This window comes from Malaya genurostris, chromosome 1, assembly GCF_030247185.1.
Source record: "Malaya genurostris strain Urasoe2022 chromosome 1, Malgen_1.1, whole genome shotgun sequence".
In the NCBI taxonomy this organism is placed as follows: domain Eukaryota; kingdom Metazoa; phylum Arthropoda; class Insecta; order Diptera; family Culicidae; genus Malaya; species Malaya genurostris.
In genome coordinates this window covers 118,446,642-118,464,398 of record NC_080570.1, presented here as the reverse complement: position 1 = coordinate 118,464,398, position 17,757 = coordinate 118,446,642, and the positions used below count along the sequence as shown (strand labels likewise).

Here is a 17,757-nt window from a genome sequence, read left to right as displayed (position 1 = left end):
GGGCATTAACGAAGGCACATCTTAGGAAATATGTCTCGGAAGCCGAAACCATTCAACAGTTTGAAAAAGATTGGAAAAAAGTGTCAAAACTTTTCGTCAAGAAGTCTGTACGGAATTTAATGAGGAACTTTCGCAAGAAGGTGCGCCAGCTAGTCTACAATGGCTAAGTAGCAAATGTTGAGAATAATATTCCGTTGTAGTGTAATATTATCAGTATATTGAATAAAATTTGAATATCTACCACTTGTGAATTATTTACAGCGAAATCAAAGTGCGTCCATACTTTCTGGAACAGCCTTTCAAATCAATTAAAGCAAGAAATCATTGCTGAATGGAAACAATGCTTCCTTCCTAACTTGTATTGTTTCCATGGCATTTTACCTGAACTAGTCGACGCTTATTAACGAAGGGTCAATAAAATTACATTATTACTGACAGTCACGTACCCAGAGGGGGGGCCCGAGGGGCCCTGGCCCCTCCCGAAATCAAAAACAGATATTTAACTATTTAGAAAATCTCAGACATGTTACAGAAATAACAAGACAGTAAATGTAAAGAAATGTAATACAATAACAGTTCCAGTGAAAAAGTTCAAAGTGTCTGTTAAGAACACCCGTAACATAAAAGGCACACCGAGAATCAGGTACGTCAGCAATCTTCAGTAACATTATTTTTCATCTTTGGGCCCCTCCCGAAACGAAATCCTGGGTACGGGCCTGATTACTGAGGCAACTAGTTCACGATCAGCGTTGCCAGTTTGCCAGATTTATCTGGCAAATGGCAGATATTTCTCGCTTCGTCAGACACTCTAACTCCCCTCTTAGCAAAAAACCTTCAACGGAGGTTCTTCGTTGGTCCAACACGTTGGATCACTGGTCCAATGAACGTCCAATCAACACGGGTCGTTTGTTTGCCGATTTTGAAACATACCGTTGAACCGAATGTCATTTTTTCGTTCAACAAACCCGGCTGACAGAGGTTCATTGTTGCATCGTTTTTAATATGAGGAGTTGGAGCCCCATTGGACTAGTTTTGCTGGAGAATTTCTGAAGTTATTTCCACTTATTTCTTTAAACTAACACTACATACCTGCACAATACTTTTACTTCACGTAGAAAAACAAAAAAATGTATTTCTATATGAAGGTAACACCTAATTTTCACACTATAGTTTTGCAAGAGAAAAGACAACAACAAACCGTTCCAGCAAACTGAACGAATATTTCATGCAGTATGTTGTTCAACAAGCGCTCAACGACCAACAAAATAGAACCGCCTACTGAGAGGGTAACCAGATCTTTCGTCAGATTTTTTAAATTTTACTAGATTTTACAAATTTTTCCCAGATTTTGTTAGATTTCCCAGTTATTTACGGGTTTTGGCCTCTATACGATAGGTGATGAGAATTTTTTATGCTCACTGAAAATGAAGCCCAGTCAAAATTTCCTTGTATATAGTAGACCCAGACAAATCCAGATAAATTTTTGAGTCAGAGACAGATTTTCGAAAAAAAACCTGGCAGCTCTGTTCACGATTACTGACCCAAAATTTTTCAATGGATCGTATGGGACATTGTAATCTTGAGTTTATCTTTGGTTCAATCATTTGTTGAACCGAAACAATAAACGTCTAGACGCTCGCTCTGCACCGTAACTATGATGATGCTGGTTCTCATATTAATAACAAATCGTGTTCAAATATGCAAGATATCGAACAATATCGCAACTCTTTTTCGCGGTTCTTGTATTTGAATGTAGAATTGATTTATTATATTCAACTAACCTAATATTTAATAAGTGTAAGACGGTTTAATTCACTTTAGAAGCAATCTGATCAAAAAACTTTTTGCGCAAAACTTGTAAACTTTTGTTTATTTTCTTTCGATATCAGGTTTTGCATGAACATGACATAACCTCCCAAAAATGAACAAAATTAATCAATTTTGAAAGCTATCAGTGGTTTGTTTATGTGTTCATTGCGTTCATTCTAATTGAAATACGTGTTAATTAGGTTTTGCACGATGACGACACAAATGAACTGCCGATGAATCAAGTTCATCTTTGACAGTTGCCGTGTACTTGTTTTGTTTTGTGACTGCAAGTTAAAAATTGAAAAATGACGAAAAAGTGCCTGTTAAAAACGGAATCCACAGTGAAAATAACTAAATATATGTGTTTCTAGCATCAAGGAGCGAAATATGTATGAATCTGTTGAGTGTGAATTTCTGATGAACTTTTAAACTGTAAACAAGTACACGTCGACTGTCAAAAAAGTTCATTCTGTTCATTTTGTAAGGTTATGGCATGTTTGTGCAAAACCTAATAGATATGTAAACAAATCACTGATAGCTGTCAAAAGATGAACTTGATTCATCGGCAGTTCATTCGAGTGGTTATCTTGCAAAACCTAATTAGGTTTTTTTCCGTCACAGCTAACCTCAATCGGATGAACACATTTAGACAGTTCAGCAGTACTGTTTGTAAACAGAGATTTTTTTGTTTGTCTGTTGACAAATTGGGTGAGAGCATTTACGGTCCATATCGCCTAAATAGAGCTTTAAAATATTTGTTCACGATTGGATACGGTTTGTTTTTGAGATTTATTAAATGAAAGTGACCAGTTGCAAAGTGTAAAGATGATTGTTTGAAATGTGTGCTTCGATTTTTGTTTAAGCTTGTTTATAAACAGTACCGCTGAACTGTCATGGATGAATGCTTGTTCATTTGTGTCGTCACGATAAAAAACCTAATTAAGTTTTTCATCGTGACGACACAAATGAACAAGTATTCACCCTTGACAGTTCAGCGGTACTGTTTACAAACAAGCTTAAACAAAAATCGAAGAGCACATCTAAAACAATCATCTTTACATTTCGCTATTACTCACTTTTATTTAATAAATATCAAAAACAAAGCGTGTTCAATCGTGAACAAATGTTTTAAAACTTTATTTAGGCGATACGGACCGTAAATGGTCTGATCCAATTCGTTAATAAACAAACAAAAGAAATTTCTGTTTACAAATAGTACTGCTGAACTGTTAAAATGTGTTCATCCGATTGAGGTTAGCTGTGACTGTAAAAAACCTATTTGTAGCGTGTCCATGGTGATTTTGCGACGCTTTTCTATGTTTTGCGACGCTTTTTAACAAGGGGCTAATAAAAGTATTCTATTACTAAGTTCTTGGGTTCACGATAACTGAACCAGTTTTGTTTCTTTGATTTATATAGGACTTTGTAATCTTGAGTTTATCTTTGCATTAATAACGCCAATACAGTCGAAAAAGAAAGTGAACAAAAAGAATCTGTCAATTGTGTGCTATTTAGTGATGAATCTAACAGCAGCAGAACAGGGAAGGCAGCTTGTTTAATGACACCGAAAAACCACCGATTCACCGGGTACGGTTTATATCTTATTTTATTTTATACAAACTGATTGGTGGCCAGAAATATTTCATGCTGAAATAGAAGTGTTGGTGGTGATGCTGATCAACTGGGAAGGATTAACAAATTCGACTGTGAATCCTGGTTTGATGGACAAGTTTCCCATTTTCGTTTGTTCCAAAAAAATGTTTTGTATGTTCCAAATTTGAAAACAATTTTAACTTTTTCATAAAATGTGCACGCGACTGTCGATTTTATGAGCCATGTCCTGTAAAAAATTGGCAAAATTCCATTTGCGTTATTTTGACAGCTGCCGGATGCCAGAATTCATCACAAGCGGGAGGTTCACAGAATCATTATTGTGTAGCATCAAATAACTTTATTACCACATTTTTTCTCAGACGGACTGAGTACTGAATTCTTACTCGACTGCTCGTTTTTCAATGCTCGATCAACCCATCTGACAGTGGCATTTTAAATGTCATTGAATTTTCGCTCTGTCTATGTGTAGGTATGGAAATCAGACGACTTACGCCATTTTGCTATTTTGTTATACTCTAGCTAAAGGTATGGACGAAACTGGTCAAGCTAGGGCTTTGTGTCGGGTTTCAGCAAGTTTCAACAGTTTAGGTTGGAATTTAAGAAAGGACCAATGTCTAACAAGTACTGTATATCCGAATAACTTTAATTTGAATCGTTTGTAAAGGATGATTGTTTTGGCAACACTGTTTTTGACAGATCACGCGTGAATCGTGTCTTGTGTCATTGTCAAACAGAGATGCCAGGTCTGCAGATTTGTCTGTAAATCTGCAGATTTGGGGTATAGTGCTGCAGACATTTTTTGTTGTGCAGACTTTTACAGACTTTTGAAATTCTCGCAGACTTTTGCAGACTTTTGAAGTTCTCGCAGACTTTCATCTGTATTTACATACTTTTGAAATTTCCGCGACATTTGCATGGAATCATCTTCAAACATTAAATTATATTGATCGTTTTATCGATTAAGATATAATCAATTTTCTCAATTTTTTGTGTTTTTATGAAAATCAAATCCTATAACTCTTAAAAATCACCCGTTAATAAATAAGTTTGAATTACAGTCAGTTCTGAGTGTATTATATTAAAATATTAAAAATTCTGAGTGTATTATATTAAAATATTAAGTAATTCAACTCAATACTATATCAAGTGGTGGTCGCTTGGAGTAGTGTGTCAATCGCAAATCAACATACATGTCAGTTATGCTCAGGTACCAATCATACACTTATTCCTCATAAATGACATTTGAGCATATTATTTCGATTCTAAAGCACAACACGGAGTTTATCATTCCGGTTTTTGCATAGCTCAATAGCTATCTTTTTAGACCAAAGAGAAAACGTTGGGCAGAGTCAATTAAAAGATAGAAAGATTACAAAATACGCATGTTTGGAGATTTATGACGTGTGTTATTGATAAGTTTGTTGCTATGCAGCGCTGTTAGAAAAAATCGCAATAATTTGATTTCATTCAGGAGTTCTTGCGTGAGTCACAATATGAAAATTACGCTCCTTTTAAATATATTGCTGGACGCATACAAAATGATCGTGAATAACGTAATGAAGTACTGGTAGTTTCTTTTGTAATCATAATTTGATTCATTTCACCCGTATTGTTTAGATACACTAGCGCCGTCCTCAATTCAGTGGAACACATATGAAACATGCTCATTTCTGTCAGGTTGTGTATGGGTTGAGTAGAAGCTACTAAACAAGGTAATTACATGAAAGCGCTATACGTGCAGTGTTCCCAGAGAAAATGACCGCAGTTGGTTATTTTGCACGCGGAATTGAACGGCCGCCACTCGGATGGTTTTGCAGATGATTGTCGGAACGGCAAATAACTCAGTCCCAGTGCTTGTGCAGCGCGGATTGAAAGTATTGTGAATAATATCGGGTTAATCGGGACGACCACCAACATAAAATGGCGGGTGAATAGTAAATCATTGCGAATTGGTAAGGAAGAAGAAAACATCACCGCCTAGCACACAGCGTGCTTTGTTCAATTTTGTATAGCGTGCAGGGGTGCCTCATCTAAATCTATGATAGTTTATACCCAAAGAAATTTTTTGATTATATTTGAAGGTTTTAAAGAAAAAATCTTGACAGAATCTTCAAGTGTTGTCTCTGAAAATATAAGTAATATGAGAAAGGCATCATTACACCACTAGGTAGATCAAAAAAGGATTTGTTCCTGAGTCCAGATCTGGATTTCATATCTTGGTTTTCGTTCCGAAATTCTGAAGTTGAATTCCAGCAGCAGAATTTTGGATACGAACTCCGAACTAACTAAATTAACCCGCATACGCATGGCTGACTAAACGCTGCCAGCGGGAAAAATATGGCTGGCAGACATTTTGGAGACCGACTGCCTCACCGCTGCCAGATATATAACTCAAACGATACAACCGTATCCACCAGAATTTTTCCAGATTGAAATCTTTGACATTTTCAGGGAAGGTGAGATGATGAAAACGCTCGGCTAACTTAGATACAGGCGACTTTGTTTTGTCAAATTGGATTTGACAACCGTAACTGAATCAATTTTGGTAGCCGCCTGGTGGCCATGGCTTCCCAGGTAGCCAAAACGCTTTGCGGGAAGGTGCCAAATTTAGTTCTAAAATTGAACCTGTATTCTGTAACTAAATTCTAAACCTTAAATTAAGCTCAGAGTTCAGGACCAGAATTCGAGGGTTCTAAGATTCAGTTCTAAGATTCAGTTTCCGAATCCAATCCAAATGAGACTCTAAACCACGCAGAAGGTCTGTTGTCGTTGAAGGTTCTCACCACGACGTCCAGTCCGTCCTGTCTAACGCACAATTGGTGCAAGTTGAATCAAAGTAGTCGATCGCGTTCAGAAATAACGTCAAATGGAACATGAAAGTGTTGAAGAAGCCGATAATAACAGTTTATCGAGAGCTCAGAAAGTACAAGAAAACCCTGAGACCTACGAAAAAATTGGAACCGAGCTACGCAGTATAGTGTTGAGATGCGGTAATGCCAACCCCGGTCTTTCGATCCAAGATGTGGTCAGTAGGAAAAGTCGTAAACATCCGAACCAGCACATTATGTAAGACTTCGTGGTCTTAAGTGTTGTACGACCGTGTTTTGTTGAAACACAATTGTAACTTCGATCGATAACGAAACATATGTCAAACTCGATTTTAAGCAGCCTTTCCCGGTCTTTATTTCGTAACTAGATGTTGTGGGATGTACCGGGAAGGCTGAAGTTCGTGTTTGTCAAGAAGTACGCGAAGAAGGCCCATGATTTGCACAGCGATTTGCAGTTGTGGCCTAGAAACGGAACCATTGAGCACATCTTCGACGATCACATCTCAAGTTTAGAAAGTAAAGTCATCTTTTGGCAGGATTTGGCCTGCTACCACTACTTCAAGGTGGTTCCGGAGTGGTATGATATCAACAAGATCGATTTTGTTCCAAGTAGGAACTTTGTCGAAGCGACGGAGCAGTCAAGGATGCTACACAAATGCGGACGAAATTGAAGAAATGTGCTGTTCCCGTGTCCGTTTGTTCTGTGCGACTGCTGATAGGTTCGATCAAGAGGAAGATTCGGGATTTTATTCTGAAAAAATGTAACCATATAATGCTGTAATAATTGGACTTTTTGAATTTATTGAATCAAGAATTACATTTGCTTTTGTGCGAATCATTTTACTTGCTAGTCAGTCCTCATTACATGATGTGCTTGGTAAGAAAGATAAATGATAAACTTCCTTTCTACTCGAATAATTTTAAGTTTACCGGATGAGAGATGCGTTAATGATGTCTCTTAGTTATAACATAGTCACAGAATTACCCGAAGAAGACCTTCTCCAAGGAAAAAAAGCAGCGTTTATTCGGAATTAAGTGCTAAAACTAAATCTACACCCCATGTCTGGGCCAAAAACCGCCCGGTTCTATAAAGCAATCTCGACAAATCTTCAAACAATGTTCCAATTTACTTTGATCTTGGGTTGAAGACTTCATCTCCATCTTGGTGCAAAGCGGCGACAAATTCATAACTTTCATTTCGCGTAATACCTCGTGGTGGTGCAATTTTCTGCCCGATGTAGTTTCATCAGCTTTTTGCCTTTCTCATATAGAAAGGTTATGCAATCACTGTGAAAACCGACTTTTGAACCGAGGCCCGGAGGGCCGAGTGTCATATACCATTCGACTCAGTTCGTCGAGTACGCAAAATGTCTGTGTGTGTGTATGTGTGTGTGTATGTGTGTGTGTGTGTGTGTGTATGTGCGTATGTGTGTATGTAACGTTTTTTTGCACTAACTTTTCTCGGAGATGGCTGAACCGATTTTCACAAACTTAGATTCAAATGAAAGGTCTTGTGGTCCCATACAAAATTCCTGAATATTATTTGGATCCGACTTCCGGTTCCGGAATTATGGGGTAAAATGTGCAAAAAATTGTGAAAATAAGTGCACTAACTTTTCTCAGAGATGGCTGAATCGATTTTCACAAACTTAGATTCAAATGAAAGGTCTTGAGGTTCCATACAAAATTCCTGAATATTATTTGGATCCGACTTCCGGTTCGAGAGTTATGGGGTAAAATGTGCAAAAAAAAGAAAATATTTGCTTTAACTTTTCTCATAGATGGCGCGACCGATTTTCACAAACTTAGGTTCAAATGAAAGGTCCTGTGGTCCGATGCGTTATTCCTGAATTTCATGCGGATCCGACTTCCGGATCCGGAAATATAGGGTAAAGTGTGTTAAAATTGTACACCATAACTGAAAATGGGGAAAAACCTTAAAAAATTTTCTAAATCGACCTCAAATCTTTTCCAATTTGATGGTTTTTATCAGTAGACGGTCAAACAAACCGATTTCGGTTATTCTTTTAAAATTCGAAGAAAATTTTTTTTTCGCCTTTTTGCCTTTCTCATATAGAAAGGTTATGCAATCACTGTGAAAACCGACTTTTGAACCGAGGCCCGGAGGGCCGAGTGTCATATACCATTCGACTCAGTTCGTTGAGTACGCAAAATGTCTGTGTGTGTATGTGTGTGTGTATGTGCGTATGTGTGTATGTAACCTTTTTTGCACTAACTTTATGGGGTAAAATGTGCAAAAAAATGAAAATATGTATTGTAACTTTTCTCATAGATGGCGCGACCAATTTTCACAAACTTAGGATCAAATGAAAGTTCCTGTGTTCCCATACGTAATTCCTGAATTTTATTCGGATCCGACTTCCGGATCCGGAAATATAGGGTAAAGTGTGTTAAAAATTTTATACCATCACTGAAAAGAGCGAAAAACCGTAAAAAGTTTTCTAAATCGACCTCAAATCTTTTCCAATTGATAGTTTTTATCAGTAGACGGTCAAACAAATCTATTTCGATTATTCTTTTAAGAATCGAAGAAAAATAACTTTGAAGAATACCACAGTATTATATTGGTATGATAGTATGATTGATATGAGAAAGGCATCATTACACCACTAGGTGGATTAAGACAGGTTTTTCCTCATTGTCCCGATTGTCTCCGAACACCACCCGCACTTAATAATTACATACAATCTATTACGGGCGGCAGACCGTGGTGGAATCTGAACCAAAGGCAAAGCGAACCGGAACGACATCAAGTCCAAGGACCGAGAGACGCCGGAGACACGACGGGTTTTTCGGTTGGCGTTTTAAATTTTACCATTCACTGAGCTTAAAATTTTTCGAAATTTAATTTAATTTTGAGTAAGATGAGACAGCCACTCCTCCGGTGGTCGGTGGTTCGGAGAACGGATTGAAACGGAGCAGTTCACTGCAGCCGACTTCCATCGTGACGGCTGGAATGATGATAATCATGATGATGATGATGATGATGATGACGATGTCAAATGCAATGATGGTCTTAGTGAAGATGATGAATAGTCGGTACTTGGAACGATAGAATAGTGTTTCAAGCGATGGTCGTTTGCCAAGCATTGAAACTTTGTTGGACACTTTCTTCTCGAAATGTGAGAACTATTCTAATCAAATTAAATCGTTTTGGTTTGCTGTGAATCATAGCATGTTTTTGTTTTTATTTATTATTTTCAATTCCAATGGCACCAGTGCGATAAAACTGTCTATCCAAGTTTTTCAAAATAGAAAAGCAACTAGCAGATGTATGGCCAAAAAATAATTTGAAAAATGATGGGCGGGTAATGTCAGGAACAGAATCGGGAAAAAGAAGATAACTATTATTGATACTTTCATATATTTGTAATATACAACGAAAATGTATAGATTTTTTTGATGACTATAAGATATGATCGATTCAAAAAAGGAAAATTAATTCCACTATATGTTATAGTCATGTCTGACAGACACAGTACTTTCGTCTGCACTTCTGTGTGCTATTTGCAATTGTCCTTTTCAACAAAATATGTTTTGAGACTTAGACTTAACGCGGTAATAGCTATCCAACAAGCCATGCATGTAATCGTCTTTTTCCCCTATTCCTGCAGTAAGAGTTTTGAGCGCTACATGATAAAACGACGATGCTAGGGAGCAAAGGAATTTGTGATTAAATTGCCAACAGTGTAAAATAACCATACATAACTCAAAATCTATGTTTCCTCAAACTTTTGGAAACAACGAGGAAAACTCATCACGTTTGCTTGACTTTTTCGCACCAGGACGACGGTTTTGAGGTAGTCAGGCACAGATCAGTTCCGATGTTCTACTGACCGAGTGTAATAGGTAAATCTTAACCGAGAATTGTTCATTTTTTCTAATACGTTAGATGGAACTGGATATCGTGCTGAGGTTCTACCACCAACATCAGTAATAATGAGGTGATAAAAACCTCAAATGCTCAGGTGGAATCAATGTAGCTCTTCTTCAGTAAACCAGCAGTAGCAGAGAACTGAATTTTTAGTTAAATTCAAGAACTAATCCCAGAAACTAGACTCTGGTCCACCTGAATTCTAAACTTAATTTTAAGTTCATACTTCTATTTAAAAATTTAGTTCCAGATTACAGGTTCAGAATTTAAAACTATGACTCTAAAATTGAATCCTATTTCTGGATTTGGAAAATGGTTTCAATTTTAGTTCCTTGTTTAGGGACTCGAATCCAGAGATATGATATAGGATTTTCAGAATTCATGAACTAAGTTCAGGATATGAATTTTAGATCTGTATTCTGAAACTAAATATTAGGTCTGAACACCGAACCTTGATTTAAAAACTGAATTGAAAATTGCTAAAAATAACTTCAGTTCCTTACTTCTAGAACGAAATTTATGACCTGAGTTTTTGATCTCGATTCCGAAAATTTGCAGCTGAAATCGGAGCGTGCCCCAGATTTATGTACTAGTTCTTTAATTTTAACAGTTATAACCATTTAACAAATTACGCAAAGTGTTTTTTTAGAACCACTAAAATTTTTCCAAAGGATTTTGAAAAGTTTATTTCTACTAGTATCTAAATTTACAAAACTGTATTTGTTCCGTGTTATTTAATTGTATGTTTGCCGTCAATTAGTCGTACTGTAGTATAGATGCATCGTTAAAATTCTGGAAGCGAAGCAATGAAAGTTGAAAAATATACACAATCTAATACCTTTATCCATCTTTATCCAGAAGTGAGAAAGAAACATGTCAGTTTTATTCGTATTCACGTCCTCCAGTTATGACTGTGACATTACCCACCCTTTCATAGAATTTTTGTCTAAGGAGTGTATCGAAAATAAGCAATCCACATACATTTGTGTTGTACGCATGTATTTGTGAAGGTTTTTTATGCTCAGATCGCAGCATGCTGTGCGTTTGGGTGTCAGCTTTCGATTCTTTACTTGTTTGTGCGGTTGAAATTCTGCGTTTTCTATTGAAAAGTTAAAGTTGTGGACACATGGCTATGTGAGAAGGGTATTACTATGCGAAAATTGGCGAAGCGGTTTGGAATTCATCTTGCCAGCAGAGATGTCCATCTCCTCTGTGTGACGAAGAGCAACCAAATTTTCTCCCCTCGCACTGACAACTTCAACGAGAGCTCTTCTTTTTCACATTTATACACCACTGTTGTATAAAGTGTGCACGCATTATGAGTGCGTTTGTTTGTTTCTTTTTACCTCCTCCACTGAATCGCACCAAAGTGTTAGAGCAGAGCTAATAATTTCTCTGAGGTGGAAGCAGATACTTTCACAGAGGTGTACACGGCGGTGAGCACTCTGGTGTATGGTCTGCATAGAAGAAGCGTGGGACACGCAAAATCAGCGAAATAAAACAATTTATCGTTAAATTTTCGGTTTTCATTGCAAATTTTTCATAGCAAGGCCAGATCTACTCTCTATTAAATGAAGTTCACAGAAGTGTTCGCTCACCATCACGCGCCAGTGATCACTTGGGTGTATTTAGGCGAGAGCACGTGAGAGCGATTCGTGCGAATAAAATGTTATTCTCTCGCACCAGCTTCTTTCAACACAAGCACGCACTCAAAGTCTGTCTGTCTGGACACTGAGAAGAAGTGCGCTTTCCTCTTTGTGTGGAGCGGAGCAATTGTATCCGCAGTGTTTAATTGAAACCTACGCCCTGGTGTATCACTCTAGTGAAATGCCATCTCTGCTTGCCAGTGTTAAAACCATCATTAATAAGTTTGGGGAACACTATTCTTTGGAAACTGGACCAGAAAGTGGTATCCCTAATCATGAAAAACAAATCAATGTCAATACGTGATTTAGCCAAAAAAGCAGGAACGAGTGTCCAGCATATCAAGAGGCGGAATCAGCCGAAGACCTGCAAGAAGCAGAAAATCTCGGAATAAAGTGTAAAACAGAAGAAGCAAGCAGCAACAAGGGCTCGGAAATTGTATTCGCGTCTTTTGCAGGGTCCGGATGCATGCGTTTTGATGGACGATGAGACTTATGTAAAGGAGGACTCAAAAACCCTTCCGGATCCACAATACTTTACTGTCGTCGTTGGGATGGATGTGAGCGATGCAGACAGATCGATTCAAGTGGAGAAACTCGGTCAAAAGGTACTGGTAGGGCAAGCAATATGTTTCTGTGGTTTGAAGTCAACCATTTTTTACACTACCGGAACTATAAATGCAGAAATCTATCGATCTGAGTATTTCCAGAAGAGATTGCTACGCTTATATAAGAAGCATAGTACACCTCCACTGTTTTGGCCGGATTTAGCGTCGGCTCACTGTGCCAAAACCACTCTCAATTGGCTTGCGGGTATACATTTCATTGAGAAAAATATCAATCCACCAAATTGGCCTCAGCTTCGACCCATCGAACGTTACTGGGCAATCGTGAAGAGGGTCTTCAAGAAGACTGGTTAGGCAGCTGGGAACATGCAGGATTTCAAAAAAAAAAATTGGGCTCAAGCGTCCAAAAAATGCGATGCAACACTTGTCCGGAACTTGATGAAGAGCGTTCGATTAAAAGTTCGAAAACTCGTGAAGGAATAACTTAAATTTCATCCAGTTTTATTTATGCTCAAGTTTAACCTCGTACAATAAAGGATCAATTTTTAGTTTGAATAAAATATCGTTTTTTATCATAATTTGAAAGAAAAAATTGTGGATAGCTCATTTTCGATACACTCCTTAGTGTCAATTTTAGCACGGATCGTTTTTGGCAACATAATGACATATGTATTATCGAATTCTAAACAATTTCATATTTATATTGATTTAAACTGCATACAGCAATAATTGCTGGAAGAACATACCACCCATATACCATTCGACTCATTTCGTCGAGATCAGCAAATGGGTGTGTGTGTGTGACTAATAATTTTACTCAATTTTCTCGGAGTTGGCTTAACCGATTTCTACAGATCTTTTCAAAATTATAAGGCCACACTCGAATATCAAGTTTTCGCGTGATTTTGATGAGGCCACCCTAACTCAACGATGGCAATCGATGAAGAATGACACAAATACAAGCAAAACATTTTCGTATCGCATATTTGTTGATAAACAAAGCCGAAACAGCTGAAGTTAGTAATTATACCTTTTCAAAATTATAAGGCTACCTTGTATGTTTGTCAGTTTGTGTTGAATATAGTGATTATAAATATCATTTTTATTCATTTAACAGCGTTATGTGACTATGGGTAAACGAAAGAGACTAAATCAAAAAGAACAAGGACAAATTTTGGCCTTCAAGAAGGTAGGATGGGGGATCAGGAAAATTGCAGGAGAAATTGGTCGTATCAGATGTGCGGTCGCACATTTTCTGAAAAATCCAGCAAAGTATGGTCAGAATAAAAATGCAGGACGCAAAAAAAACTGTCAGAGAGAGACACTCGTCGAATTTTCAATAAATCTTCGAATTCTACCTTGAGTTATTCACAAATCCGCACTGAACTCAAGTTGGAAGCTTCAGTGGAGGGCAATAAAACTTTCGCCCAACATAGTTCGAGCAAAAATGAACAGTGCTCCTCGTTTACTACCTCGCCACAAGGAAGCTCGACTGGAATTTGCACGTCGGAACATGCCCCAAGATTGGAAAAAGGTATGAACATGTTCTGCAATATTAAAAAAAAAAAACAAACGCATTCTTAAAATATTTAACAACAAATGTGTTAAACTTTTACAGGGGATATTCTCGGATGAAAAAAAGTTTAACCTAGATGGACCAGCCGGATTCAACGGTTATTGGAACGATCTACGTAAGGAACCACGATATTTCTCAAAGAGAAATTTTGGCGGTGGATCTGTAATGGTTTGGGGTGCGTTCTGTGCAACCGGCAGGCTGGAACTTCAATTTGTATCGAACAAAATGAAAAGTTCCGTTTACATAAATGTCCTCAGAGCTAGTCTGCTGCCAGTAATTAAAAGAAGACGCAAGTCCCAAGTTGGCGGTTCAATGCATAGGGCGCTGGTCTTACAAGCCAGTTGTCGTATGTTCGAGTCCCGACCTGAAAGGATTCTAAGTGTCAATAGGATCCATTGTACTAGCCATGCAATGATTCTGTACTCTATGAATCGGCTGCGAAGTCTGTTGAAACAGAAAGGCCAAATTCCACAAAAGGAATGCCAAGACTTTGCTTTGACGCAAGTCAAAGCTCATTTTCCAGCAGGATAACGCCAGTATTCATAAAAGTGTTGAAATAATGAAGTGGCTAAAGTCCGAGAAAATTGATATTTTGGATTGACCAGCTTGCTCACCGGGTTTAAATCCAATTGAGAATCTCTGGGGTATTATGGTACGACCAATTTATGCCAATAATCGTCAATTTTCATTATTACAAGAGCTAAAAAGTGAAATTCTTCAGTCTTGGGAAACAATTGAACTGGCAACACTGCAGAAATTGGTGCAAAGTATGCCAAATCGTATTTTCAGATAATAAACCGTTCCGGTGGAGCAACGGATCATTAGATGCTTTTTGTTGCTTATTTTAATCATCCGAACCTCAATAAACTGCAAGTAGCCTTATAATTTCGAAAAGCCATTTTTCCTTAAAAACGTTCTATCACAAAAGTTTTTCAGCGAAATCAATCAACTCTTGGACTCACATTCGTGTTTTGCAATCTAATTTCATGTTCCTTCGAAAAAAAATCCTAAAACTATTCCTTTTTTTGTATCTTGAAATTTATGGGTGGCCTTATAATTTTGAAAAGGTCTGTATTAGCTTAGATTTATATGAACACACTTTAACACACTTTACCCTATAATTACGAAACCGGAAGTCGGATCCAAATAAAATTCAGAAATTTTGTATAGATTATTCATTAGATCATTCATTTGAATTTTAGTTTGTGCAAATCGGTCACGCCATCTTTGAGTAGTACGCCTATTTCCATTTTTTTTTCACATTTTACTTCGAAACCGGAAGTCCTATCCAAACAAACTTCCTGAATCTGAAACGAAAATCCGGTAAACTCAAAATCAATGTATTTGGTCATCAACTAACAAAATGTGTTCAAATTAGAGAGTTATACGGCTATTTGAATGTATTTGATTGAATTTGCCCGTGTCACGTATAAAAACACGCCTCTGAAAATGAAATTTTCATACCTATCAGTTTATAATTCCGGAACCAGAAGTCGTATCCGGATGTAATTCAATAGCAACCTATGGGACTATAAGACCTTTAATTTGAATCTTAGTTGAAGAGAATCGGTTGAGTGGTCTCTGAGAAAATCGAGTGCACCTTTTCTTCAGTTTTTGCATATTTTACAACGTTACTCCCGAACCGGAAGCCCGATCCGGGTAAAATGCTATAGCAACAAGAGATCTATTATTTGTATCTAAATTTATGATTCAGCAATCTCCGAGAAAATCGAGTGCACATTTTTGTGACTTACACACATACACACGCATACATTTGCTCAGTTCATCGAGCTGAGCCGAATGGTATATAACATTGGTTAAAAAGTCGGGTTTTACAGTGATTGCATAACCTTTCTATATGAAAAAGGCTAAATACTCTGCTACAAGGTTCCTGAATTTATTTAAGATCCAACTTCTGGTTCCGGAACTACCGGATGATAAGTGTAACGAAATTAAAATAATGTCACTCATTTTTCTCGTAGATGACTGGAACGTTTTGATCCATCTAAGATTCAAATAAAACGTTTTTGCTTGTTTTTGTTAATCAGATCCGACTTCCGGTTCAGGAGATACAGGGAGGTTTGTATAAAAATGTCCATTTCACATAAATTAATTGTGTTAATCGGGTTTGCAGATTTCGATAGTCGATGATTCTCGATCCCGGAAGGTACCCAGAAAATTCATTTGGAACTCACTACGATTTTTCAAAGATGGCTGCACTGATTTTTGAAATTTTCGAATCAAATGAGCTAGTTTACAATCCCTTAAGGTGAATTTAACTGACTGTCACTTGCTCTTACGGCTTTTTTTACTTACTTGAATTACTTTGAGATGAGAAATCAAATGACATTGAAGCGGTGTAAAATACACTTCTTCAATACGACAGCAATCCAAACTGTAACCCGATTTAAGATCTTAGTAATCATGTTATGTTTTGAGTGAGCTACAAAAAGTAAAAACCAAATCGCACACCGTCTAAATCCGTTTTGTTGACCAAATATCTTAGACCCATGGGAAAGGCGTGAGAAAGGAACTTGTGAGTTTTCAGTTATTATTGTCAAAATAATTATTTGCAATCACAGCATGTATGTAAATGTGTAAACGAAGCTGTGTGTGCTTCGTTCGTAAAGGCGATGGTGTTTTCTATTTCCCTACCAACACCTACCGATTCGTACCGGTTTTGCATCGTCATTCTGTATGACGTCTTGAATGATTTGGATGACCGTATCTTTTAAGACAATGAGAACTTTAGTTTGTGAAAATCGGTGCAATCGTTGCTCGAGAAATCGAAGTGAGATCCGTTTTTGGAGCTTTTCTTCACTATTATCGGTGCTTTCGGAATCAGAAAACCGGGGACTAGTAGTCTCAAAGTAGGTTTCATAGATCCACCAAACTAACAAGATTTGCCAACTGGATGAATTTACCAGTCGGTTTAATAAAAAAGATTCACCTAGTTTTGCCATCACTTGAAAAAAAATACGCATGAAATTAAAAATTTTCATTCATCGCTCTGTAATACCGTAACCGAAAGTCAAACCCATTCTTCTACAGGGCGAATTTTGAAAGGCGCTCCATAGTAAAGTAAGACGTACAAATATATTTCCCAACTGTAATTTGACATTCTTTGAGCTTATTTACTAGCTGCTTATTGTTGGAAGATTGAACGGACTCCTAGACTAACACACAGGAAAATTTCGATTGTTTAAAACAACAACGCCCGGGTTGGCAGTTCAATGCATAGGACGCTGGTCTTACAAGCCAGTTGTCGTATGGTCGAGCCCCGACCTGGAAGGATTCTTAGTGTCAGTAGGATCCACAGTACTAGCCATGCAATGATTCTGTACGCTAAGAATCGGCTGCGAAGTCTGTTGAACAGAGATGGCATTTCACCAGAGTGATACACGCTGGAGTCAGATTCTTGTCCACACCGAGGATGCAAAAAACGAAGCACCGTACAAAGAGGAAAGCGCACTTCTTCTCAGTGTCGAATAGACAGCATTTGAGTGTGTGCTTGTGGTTAAAGCAGCTGGCGCGAGTGAAACACATTCTCTTCGCATGAATCGCTCACACGCGCTCTCGTCTAAATACACCCAAGTGACCACTGGCGCGTGATGGTGAGCAAACACTTCTGTGAACTTCAATTAATAGAGAGTAGATCTGGCCTTGCTATGAAAAATTTGCAAGGAAAACCGAAAATTTTACGATAAATTGTTTTATTTTCCTGATTTTGCGTGTCCACGCTTCTTCTACGCAAACCATACAGCAGAGTGCTCACCGGTGTGTACACCTCTGTGAAAGTATCTGCATCCACCTCAGAGAATTTATT

General features: G+C 37.7%; 1 protein-coding gene across 2 annotated transcripts in view; it reads right to left on the bottom strand.

The window, feature by feature from the left end:
• Positions 1-447: 447 nt before the first annotated feature.
• The window catches only part of LOC131425582 (lachesin), a 350,776-nt gene continuing 333,466 nt past the window's right edge, over positions 448-17,757 (bottom strand). For both annotated transcript variants that reach the window (XM_058587581.1, XM_058587582.1), the window contains exon 10: positions 448-17,757. This exon is cut by the window's right edge and continues 13,914 nt beyond it. The gene's annotated coding sequence lies outside the window, so the exon portion shown is untranslated.